Raw genomic sequence first — 12,120 nt, 5'->3', positions numbered from 1 at the left:
TCGTGTACTATGGTCTAAAGACCATGTTATATGGCTCGGCCATTACTCGGCCATAAAGGGCTATTACCCGGCCAAAGAAAGGCCATGATACAAACGGCCAAACCAAATAGGCTATCACCTATGAACAGCTTGGCCACGACTTGGCCATGACTTGGCCGTGACTTGTCTGCATAGTGCAGCCTTGGCCGCACACAGTCCATGACTCGGCCAAAGAGGCCGAAGAGACCATAAGAGACAACGGCCTGGCCGCAAAGTCCATGACCGACCAAAGAGGCCATCACTTATAAGTGATCGGCCATGTAAGGCCATTACCTATAAAAGGTTCGGCCATTACCTATATGCTTGGGGACATTATGAATATACATGTACAGAATGATAATATGTATCAGGCCATATAAGTGAGCATAGATATTCCCATCTAAAGAATGAATACGGGTCATTAAAACCAGACAAACCATCTTAAGAGATTTTGAAATAAACCACCACATACATATGTGTGCCGTCTAAGATGGAACCTCAAAAGAGGATTGGGAATATATGTTGGATAGGAGTATTACTTTCTCCCACGAATTCAAAGAAAGCTTGAGCCAAAACATGGGTGATTAAATTAGTGGCCAGGTACGGATTGCATGACCAAAAGCATCCGACTATCCAAACATTAAAGGAGAAAGATTATAAGCTGGATAAAGAAAGAGTAAAGGAATGATAAGAATGGTTTTAACCATCATTGTCTTGGCAAGATCCTCGGACTATACATTATGATATAAGACGTCCAAAGAAAGATAATATAAAGATAGCCAGTTGAGAAGCTAATCGAGATGCCAGACACTGACCCGAAAAGAATGATTAAGTAATAACCAGCTTAGCACCAAATGAAACGTCCTAGAAGAGACATAATCAAGTTTCTATAGAGTCTATACAAGATAGACCAAGTGTTCCATAAAGATAAAAGGAACCTCGGATAGAAAGAAAAGAGAAAGGTGCATAGACAGATCCGAGGTCATGATAAAAGAAACCATACCAGACATTGAGAGAAAAGGCTGCGCAGCTACACATCTAAGGTACCAAACTATGTAGTCTTGGGACGCCAAGCTACTAGGTAACAAAGGTCCTGGATAATGAAATCTCAAAGTGATCAGATCATGTCGGGAACATAATGGAACCACATGAAGGTGTCGACACACACACACATGAACATCTATATAAAAGATGCATAAGAGAATAGCACTTGAACATAAAGAGATAAGCGAGGATCAGAGAACCCACGAATGAGTACTCATCATACAATCATAGAATCATGAAAGATTATAAAGAATGGAAAGAAAAACGTGGAGGTTCAAAGTATCTAAAGAGAGATGAGCGTATTGGCCATGTACATATACAGAAACGCCATCTGATAAACCAGTGAAATAAATGGATCTTGTGAGATAAAGAAACCGTGAGAGAAGACACATGATCACGTGGCCTTAAGTGCCCATGTCTTCATAATAACAGCATTAGATCATAGATTGTTACACAAGGTACTCACAGAGATCAAAGGAACAGATTATAAGGAGATAAACTCCTATGTGGTGATTGCTGCTACAGAATTCGAAATTGACAAAGGTCTGGTCATAAAGAAAGAAAATAGATACACTAATGTGGTAAGCAGCATATGGATCACTGGATAAGATAATGTAGAATGAGAGAACAGCTTTGTTCCTAAGCTGATTCATGGACTGAAACAAAAGCAGCTGCATATAGTATGTAAGAGGAATTGATCACACATGATCATTGATCTTGGAGTTGTATAAAGACAATCCAATAAACAGTCCATATACATAAGAGGTTTTATAAGAAATTCCTTGTGCTTATACTAAACCTAAAGGAGGTTAGTAAATATAGAATGAAATCTATGTGGGTGACTGGCTAAAACGTCCAGCACACCAGCTAAGAGCATCCGGCTCTCTGGCCAAAGGCGTCCAGACCTCAGGCTATAAGCGTCCGGCTCTGCCCGTCTAAGAACGTCCGGCCCCTTCTACCAAGGACGTCCGGCTCATATCCTTTGATCACGAGCTAGTAGGAAAGATCAACCATCAGGTTGTGATCCAATAATCAGATCCCTTAAGTAAGGATCCGGCATAGCAGAACAGTCTGCTGCCGTATGATCTATTCCCATAAAACTCTGATGGGATTGATAGGAAATATTTAATCAACCGGATACAAAGTATTGTAGTCCATAAGCTCGTTGAAGTCCATGACCTAATAATGTATACTTAGTGTGTGATATGATCCACAGCAACTAAGGTCATGAGACGCCATCATATGGCATTACCTAAGGCAAAGGAATTAATGTCCACATCCATGAGAGTGTTCGGCCTAAGAGCCACAGCAATGACCATTGATCTTGAACACTCATAAGACAAGTAGAAGACATGTATAGACGTGGTCTATGACCTGGACATGGATCGACTAGATTGAATCATGGTCGAATGATAACTGTCCATAAGTACTTGGTCTGTCCGACTTAAGTAAATGAGTTTGATAAAGTAGACAAACACGTCTAGACCATGGACAGATGCAAACACGTTTTATAAAGACCAACAAGTGATCCCCAAGGACAATGTGGTTCACATTGCTTAGCACACATGCTTTAAACGGGACACTCAATGTCAAAAGACATGAGAGACGACCATAAAAGGTCGAAGTGGTCTTGATTACGGTTCAGTAATGAAACTGACCGATTACTCCCATTCTATACCTACAGGATAGATCACGCATCAAGATGCGTAGTATGTAGAACATACACCGAGGTTCACATCAGGGGGAGTAGTGCGTGTTGTACTCTTTTTCCTTCATCTTGGTTTTGTCCCACTGGGTTTTCCTGATAAGGTTTTAATGAGGCAACATTAAGCGTACTACAAATCCTGTATGGTTATGGCATCCAAGGGGGAGTGTTATGAACATGTGTGGATTGCCATTAACCAAGACAAGAAGAGAAGGCCCATCAGGCCACGTCTGGCCCAAGCCAAGACCACGTCCAAGAGAAGAGAGAGAGAGCCGACTTCAGGAGAGAGAGAGGCGGCCACAAGCTTAGAGAGAAAAGGAAACCCTTTCCTTTTTCCTAGTAGATGTAATCTTTCCTTTTATGTATTTAGTAGATTTCCTATTTCATGTAGGATTAGGATAAGTACTCTTTCCATTTATCTCTATCTTGTAATCCTTATATAAGGAACCCCCATTGATGATTAATAACACAGAACAATTACACACGAAATATTCAGTCTCAAACCCTTCTTTTACAACACAAAAGAGTTAATTCATCCCATCAGTACGCTTGGCCTCGATCATACCAAGGAAAAATGTTAACACTTGGTTGGATGATGGAAAGTCGAGCCAGCATAAGTACTACTTGGACCAATCAGACTGACTTGGACAGTCCAGTCCATCAAAACTCGAGCTTATGTCCAGATCAGTACACGGATCAGTCCACGGGAAGGGCCAGCATGCTGATATGTGTACTGACATGGTGCATCAGTTGTCCAAAATCAGTACACGGATCAGTCCACGGGAAGGGCCAGCATGCTGATATGTGTACTGACATGGTGCATCAGTTGTCCAAAATCAGTACACGGACAGTCCACGGGAAGCGCCAGCATGCTGATATGTATGGTCAGCATGCTGATATGAGTTCAGTACACGGATCAGTCCACGGATCAGTACACGGACAGTCCACGGGAAGGGCCAGCATGCTGATATGTGTGGTCAGCATGCTGATATGAGTTCAGTACACGGATCAGTACACGGACAGTCCACGGGAAGGGCCAGCATGCTGATATGTGTGGTCAGCATGCTGATATGAGTTCAGTACACGGATCAGTACACGGATCAGTACACGGATCAGTCCACGGGAAGGGCCAGCATGCTGATATATGTGGTCAGCATGCTGATATGAGTTCAGTACACGGATCAGTACACGGATCAGTACACGGACAGTCCACGGGAAGGGCCAGCATGCTGATATGTGTGGTCAGCATGCTGATATGAGTTCAGTACACGGATCAGTACACGGATCAGTCCACGGGAAGGGCCAGCATGCTGATATGTGTACTGACATGGTGCATCAGTTGTCCAAAATCAGTACACGGACAGTCCACGGGAAGGGCCAGCATGCTGATATGTGTGGTCAGCATGCTGATATGAGTTCAGTACACGGATCAGTCCACGGATCAGTACACGGACAGTCCACGGGAAGGGCCAGCATGCTGATATGTGTGGTCAGCATGCTGATATGAGTTCAGTACACGGATCAGTACACGGATCAGTACACGGACAGTCCACGGGAAGGGCCAGCATGCTGATATGTGTGGTCAGCATGCTGATATGAGTTCAGTACACGGATCAGTACACGGATCAGTACACGGATCAGTACACGAATCAGTCCACGGGAAGGGCCAGCATGCTGATATGTGTGGTCAGCATGCTGATATGAGTTCAGTACACGGATCAGTACACGGATCAGTACACGGACAGTCCACGGGAAGGGCCAGCATGCTGATATGTGTGGTCAGCATGCTGATATGAGTTCAGTACACGGATCAGTACACGGATCAGTACACGGATCAGTCCACGGGAAGGGCCAGCATGCTGATATGTGTACTGACATGGTGCATCAGTTGTCCAAAATCAGTACACGGACAGTCCACGGGAAGGGCCAGCATGCTGATATGTGTGGTCAGCATGCTGATATGAGTTCAGTACACGGATCAGTCCACGGACAGTCTGTGTGTGCTAACGGACAGGCACGGACGTCCTGCGTGTGCTGACGGACGTCCTGTGTGTACTGAACAGACAGCCCACGTGGGCCAAAATCACCCGAACAGTCCACAGGAAGGGCCAGCATGCTGATATGTGTACTGACGGACGACCACGGATGTCCTGTGTGTGCTGACGGACGTCCTGTGTGTACTGACGGACGTCCTGTGTGTGCTGACGGACGTCCTGTGTGTACTGATGGACACACGGACACACACGGACGTCCTGCGTGTGCTGACGGACGCCCTGTGTGTGCTGACGGACGGCCACGGACGTCCTCTGTGTACTGACGGACGTCCTGTGTGTGCTGACGGACGGCCACGGACGTCCTTTGTGTGCTGACGGACGTCCTGTGTGTACTGACGGACGTCCTGCGTGTGCTGACGGACACACGGACACACACGGACAGCCACAGACGTCCTGCGTGTGCTGACGGACGTCCTGCGTGTGCTGACGGACGTCCTGTGTGTGCTGACGGACGTCCTGTGTGCACTGACGGACACACGGACACACACGGACAGCCACGGACGTCCTGCGTGTGCTGACGGACGTCCTGCGTGTGCTGACGGACGTCCTGCGTGTGCTGACGGACGTCCTGTGTGTGCTGACGGACGTCCTGTGTGCACTGACGGACACACAGACACACAGACACACACGGACAGCCACGGACGTCCTGCGTGTGCTGACGGACGTCCTGTGTGTGCTGACGGACGTCCTGTGTGCACTGACGGACACACGGACACACACGGACAGCCACGGACGTCCTGCGTGTGCTGACGGACGTCCTGTGTGTACTGAACAGACAGCCCACGTGGGCCAAAATCACCCGAACAGTCCACGGAGCGTGCTGATATGTGTACTGATGGACAGCCGGACGTCCTGTGTGTGCTGACGGACGGCCACGGACGTCCTGTGTGTGCTGACGGACACACACGGACGTCCGTGTGTACTGAACAGACAGCCCACGTGGGCCAAAATCACCCACGGACAGCCAAAATCACCCGAGAAGCCAGAAATGCAAAAATTAATATTTTTGAAGAAAGTTTTCTGAAAGGAAACATCAAAAATATGTCAACAAAGAGTTTAGGATGTCAAGTGTTGATCAAAAGTTGCTGTAGACATCCGTTTAGACCACGAAACTCCGACCTTTGTAGCATGCAAAAGACATGGTTAGAAGCAAAAGAAATTTATGAAAATTTACCAGAAAATAGCTTTAACCATCCTTATGAAGCATGCAAAAAATCAGATTCAAATTCGAAGTATTTTTTTTTTTACATTAAAAATACTCCCCGGAACACAACCAATGTCTACTGGTGACAGACTGAAAAAAAGCGTTTTGTATATATAAGGGGTAGGCACTCTCTTGAGCCTCCTACCCCCCAGTACCCGAACGGTTCGGGTACGTAGTGTTGGACTGTTCGGTCCAACACTATCGAGGGCTGGGTTGAGGTCGATGGCCGGATTGTCCCCGGTGAATTTTCCGGGAACTTTTCCGGCGAATTTTCCGGTGGACCGTTTTGCCCCTAACTTCAAATTTTCGCGCTTGCATGGTCTTGGCCTGGTTTCATCCGTCTTCCAGTTGCTTTTTTTATTACATCTCAAGAGTGGTTGGAAAGATTGATGTTAGCGGGGCAATGAACATTCGGCGTATGAGTGGTGATTGGATAGCTAGTGTTTGTAGGCTCTGTGCTCGCGCACCCAACTGTCACGCCCCCAATCCTGAATAGGATTGTTGGGACGGCCATGGTTCGAGGAAACATACAAGCCAGTCTTGAGACATCAAGGCAAGCGTTCCATGGTCGAGAAAGAAGGTTAAGGATATAAGGAAACTTAGACTTAACCTTATACGAGCTAAGTGTCAGCTAGGACGAGTAAGACGGTAGCTAGGACGAAGTGGACGAGTAGCTCGGCCAGCTCAAGGAAGCTAGGTTCAGTTCACTCCAGCTCAGTCCCTACTAAGTCAGCTCCACTAGCTGGACTACTAGCTCACTCAGCTGAGGCAGCTGAGTGTCAGCTCATCTCAGCTAGACGGACTGTCCGGGCTTTAGGCCGATGGTCCGGGTCTGGGTCAGTGGCGGGCTGGGAGGTCCGGCCATGAGGCCATGGGCTGTTGGGTCCTTGGGCAAGGCTGTGGGCTGTGTCCAGGAGGCCTGGGGCGTGGGTTGGGCTTGTGGCCGACCCCAAACCCAATCAGAAAGGGCGAAGGGATGCAAGTGGCCGAAAGGGGGCAACTCTTGGCCGATGGTGCCCATTCGCTAGCAAGTCGTGCCTGTTCGTGGGGCAAGACTTACCCCCTCGTTTTCTATAAATATGGGGGCTCTCTGGTCGATTTCATTATCCAATTCCAGAGTAAAATACTCAGAGAAAAACGTAGAGAGAAAGAAAGAGAGAAAGAGAGAGTTCCGGCCAAGAGAAAGGCCGATTGTGGTGGTGTTGTGTTCCGGCGACTCTGATCGTTTGAGAACTAACTCCGGTCAAGAATGGGAGATCAAGACAAGGAGAAGAGCATGGAGAACCCAGATGTGGTTCACAAGGTATGTGATGGGCCGTGGCTCCATCAGACCGAACGGACGGTCCATGCGACCGCACCGCGGCTCTGGTCGGTTCCTAAGTCCCATCCGGCTCTCCTTATCTATTTCAATTCGTTTCTCTTCTCTTCTCTCTGGTTAAACACGAAAGGTTGTGTTGGTTGAGTCCAAGGGACACGTCCCTAGGCTTTGGCCGAACATAACCAGACCGCTAGTGTAACACCCCCGAACCGTCCTAGACATATGGTCGATCAACCGGCCAACAATCAAACAAGAACATGACCGATCGACCGTCCATCACCCAGGGTTAGAGATGAATGAGCCAACCGGCCAGCCAACAATCAAACAAGAACATGACTGACCGTCCAACCCAACACCATGGTCCGGAAGCGCTACGTGACGGGTTAGGGATGATCCGGTCAGAGTCACAAACTTTTACTCCACGACCTAGACCAGTTCATCCACTAACTCGTCCCGCTGCGTCAAGGCATAAGGCTTTGCAACCCGTACCTAGAGTTAGCGTTTCCCGTTAGATCAAGGCCTAAGGCTTTTCAACCCGTACCTCGACCTAACGTTGTGTTAGACCGGACTAGTCAAATATCAGAGTACTCATGAAGCGCATATAAAACAATTACTTTATTGATTCGAGAAATATCCATACATTGATATAATTCGAGACCGGTCCCGGCCTAATGCCAAATCGAGTCAACTAAACACAAATCCACAATACCGTTTACAAAAGGCATGAAAATCTACACCGGCGGTCCTAACGTCCAGCACCAAGCTATCCGATCATCCTTACCTAAAGCGACCTGCAAAAAGGACAACGGAGTTGGATGAGTAACCTAATGTTACTCAGTGAGCTGGCGGCCTCTACCCGCAACCTAGACTCTACCCAGACAACCCAAAATAACAATCAATCTAGCCCTAGCATGCAATAAAAGCTAAGGCTAAGCAAACCGTTACTAAGTTAGACTTGGCCTCCTGCCATGATCTAGCTTCAAGTAACGGGAACCTGCATTAAAACAAGTCAACAAGCAATCCCTAGTTAACCATATATACGCTTGAGTTCAGTACTCATGTAGTGTTAGACACTTAGACTATACAAATACCATTGGCCGATCGACCAACAATCAAACAAGAACATGATCAGCCAACCAATGATACCGCATAGCTTTAATATCCACCACCCTTCACAAGCAATCACTCAAACACATATAGGCCAACGTCAGGCCTACACTAACAAAATACACATCAAGCCTAATCCGGTACCTAAGCCAGACTTAGGACTTAATGTCAGAACCTGCAAGCAAATCAATCAACCACAAACACAATCACACTAATAAGACTATGAGTAACTACGACTCGATCTAACTTGTAACACCGTATATCGGTGCTACCCTAACTCGAGGGTTCCATAACCCTCTACGACACTCTAACACAACACTCTAACCTGGGCCCTGGTGACTTCGTGTTCCTCCTCTCTATCGGCAATATCCTATCTCCCTACCACAAAGGCCAGAAGAAGGAACTTTCAACCGACCGCGGCCCACAGTCATTCGGGTCACCGCGCGACAGCCCACAGTCCTTCGGGTCACTGCCACATTACACCGTCGTGTAATACTCAGCCATAGTACATGACACCGTTCGTCTGAGTCTTCCCGATCCAGCGAATAAGGGGTTTCCTTGAACCCGCTGGGTACGAGGCCGAGGAAACACTAATCACCCCTACACAAGCCTAGTATGGGCGGGTCACGCACATACTGTCGGCACACTCACACAACACAAACTCAATCTAGAACCTAACCTAAAGATAAAGTTCCAGATCCTAACTAGACACGACTCCACAACACAAACCAATAGTACCAGTAGTCCGGCCTATATGGCCTAAGACAATTAGTACTAACTACTAAACAATAATATGAATACTAAACAACACAATCAAACCGTTACCCAGATAGTCCAGCCTCCCACTGAGAAACTATCTTTAAAGATAACGGGAACCTGCACTCAATAATATCAACACGCAATAATAGAAAACATGATGCATCCTAGCCCTAGTCCTAGTCAGGTTATTAACTCAGTCTTAATTCCATTCATCTCAGCTTAGCCCTTGCTAAACTGAGTCCGGTTCCATAAATAAAATAACCCTAAGGACTCTACCATTCAATAACGTGATCATTCTAATCTATATGCAGACTCGATCTACCCTAAATTCCAAGTGGAATTCAAACAAACCAACTCACAGTGTTCTAGGCGAGAAGCAGCTGGTTGATCGGAGAAGACTTGGCCAAAACCCAATGGACGCCTTGACTGGACTGGAATGGACTGATCTTGTCTTGGACACAACCTTGGCTTCACCATGAAGAAGTTGACAGGCCTCGACAGGCTGATCTGGACTCGGACAGAACCTCCTCTAGCTTCTGGACAGTTCTTCGGACTTCCCGCGGAGTATCGAGCAGAACTTCGACTGATCTGAACCCGTGGTTCTGAACTAACTCTGGGCAGCACCTCCACTAGACCATCATAGAATATGACTGGCTTGGACGAATTGAATTGGACAGAGCTTCCGCGTCACAATCGTAGAGAATCGCCGATTGGACGGAACTGGCCTTCTCGGTGGAGTATCGGTCTTCAGAATCGACCATACTCTAGAATCGATCACTTCCTTTCTCTCTCTCTCTCTCTCTATGGCCACGTTGACTTGACTCCCATCTGATCTGATCTTCACTTGATTGACCTTCAGTTGGACAGAACCTTCCCAAGGCGATGACTCGAAATCAATAGAGAACTGATCTCGAAAACTCTCTAAAACTCTCGAAATAGCTCGGAATCACTTGCTTTCTTTTTCTACTTTTCTCTCAAGGTTTTAACTTGCTTTTGAAAGGTCTGGATGTGAAGAAATGAGCTGGGGTCGTGGGGTATTTATAGGAGACACCAGCCAATCAGCTTCAGGTTGGTGGCAGCCCGTGTGTCGCTCCGCATGGCTCCGGACGCATGCACAGCGACACCTCGTGCTCCACATGGCTGGCTGCATGTCCAGGATACATGCAGGACGCCACCACTCCTCCCAGATGTCAGGCTGCATGACTGGAGCTCATGCAAGGCGCCACACATCCTCACACATGTCGATCAGCATGCTTCGGTTGCATGCGCGGAGACACCTCGTGCTTGGCCGTTCCACCTCGTGCTTCTATGTGTCAAGCTGCATGTGCAGCTTCCATGCACGGTGACACCTCGAGCTTCTCTTGACACTCAGCTGGTTAGACAGTTGCCACCACGTTCATATCCCTTAGATCAAGCCACCTCGAGCTTCTCGGTTCCTTTGCGCGATTTCGACCCTTCTTGTGAATTTCTGACCCGCGATCAATCCCAAATATTTTTCTGCTCCCATTCTGATTCTCTGAATATTTTTAATAAACTACAGATGATGTCTGATATCCTTTAAAAATATTTCCCGAGCCTCCGGCTTCCTCAAAGAATTTCGTAATACCGAAATTAGGGTTTTCGCCCAACTTCGGGTTTTCCTGTCGTGCTTCAATCCCATCGTGCTTGCTTCCCGTCGTGCTTGCTTCCCGTCCTGCTTCCGACTTATAATGTCTTCAGAATAATATTTTACTGATACGAAGATATTCCGAGAAAACTTCGCGATGAAGAAACGTCAATCTTCCAAAACGTCGAGCTTCTAAACCGTCGTGCTTCAAAAATGTAATTCTTCCAAAACTGCCGTATGATCAATCTAAGACATTTCTAACAATGGTAGAGCAGCTTATCTCAACTCATGCTTCACTCACGATCCATTCTTCGACCTTCTCGTACTTCAAATTTCCCGATCGATCTGTATTGCCCGCGACTCAACCACAAAGATACTCGACCATTCTCTCTCTCTTTTCTTTTTTTTTTTAACGGGTTTCTACAGCTAGCCTTGACACGGGTCGGTTAGACGGATGATCCGATCGCACCAAGACTGGGCGGTTAGGACGAACGGTTGGGAATGACCCAAAGGGCACGAGTTGTCAAGAGTCATGAGTGTTTAAAGGTTGTGAGTTGCCAAAGGGTGTCAGGGACCAAAAGGTACGAGTTACCAAAGGTTGCGAACATCAAAAGGTACGAGAACCAGGAGGCACGATTGGCCAAAGGGTGCATGTTCCAAACGGTGTCTTTCGGGACAGGCTAGGACCGATCCTTATGGATCAGCCTATGGCTTGTCTAGTTAAGACAAGGTCACGGTTTGTCTAAGCCAAGGTAGAGTCGCAAGGTCTGACCGGTTGCTAAGCCTTCCGGATTAGGCTTGAGGCTTACTAGGCCGATTGGATCCAGGCCTAAGGCCGGATCAGGTAAGGGAGTCCGTTGGGCCATTGAGCCGGACTCCATTGGCCGGTCGCACCTAGATTCTATCCGGATAGACGGATTGGTCTTTGGGGACGATCCGGATCTGTTCGTGTGTTCTGTTATCTATTCTGGACTATCTATCTGATTCTAAGTCAAGGGGTGGTTGGTTGAATGACTTAGGATACGGTAGGTAGGTTCATACGTTTTATGATTATGTTGACTGAGGTTTATCTAAGTTCTAGGAACCAAGCCAAGCATTGTAGAATCAATCCGTTCTATTCTCGGTTATGATTAATGCTTATCTGGTTGTGGTTTCAGGAACTAAGGATGGTTCTGGTCAAGCCAAGGAGCCGTGAAGGCTCGGTCAGTGAGAGGCTGTGTAACGTGTGGTTAGATGATGCTAGGGATGAACTAGTGATTGTCTATGAGACTGTTAAGAAGTTGTGTATTGAATCTCATGTTTCTA

This window comes from Brassica napus, unplaced genomic scaffold, assembly GCF_020379485.1.
Source record: "Brassica napus cultivar Da-Ae unplaced genomic scaffold, Da-Ae ScsIHWf_189;HRSCAF=335, whole genome shotgun sequence".
Taxonomy (NCBI): Eukaryota; Viridiplantae; Streptophyta; class Magnoliopsida; order Brassicales; family Brassicaceae; genus Brassica; species Brassica napus.
This window is presented reverse-complemented; position numbering follows the sequence as displayed.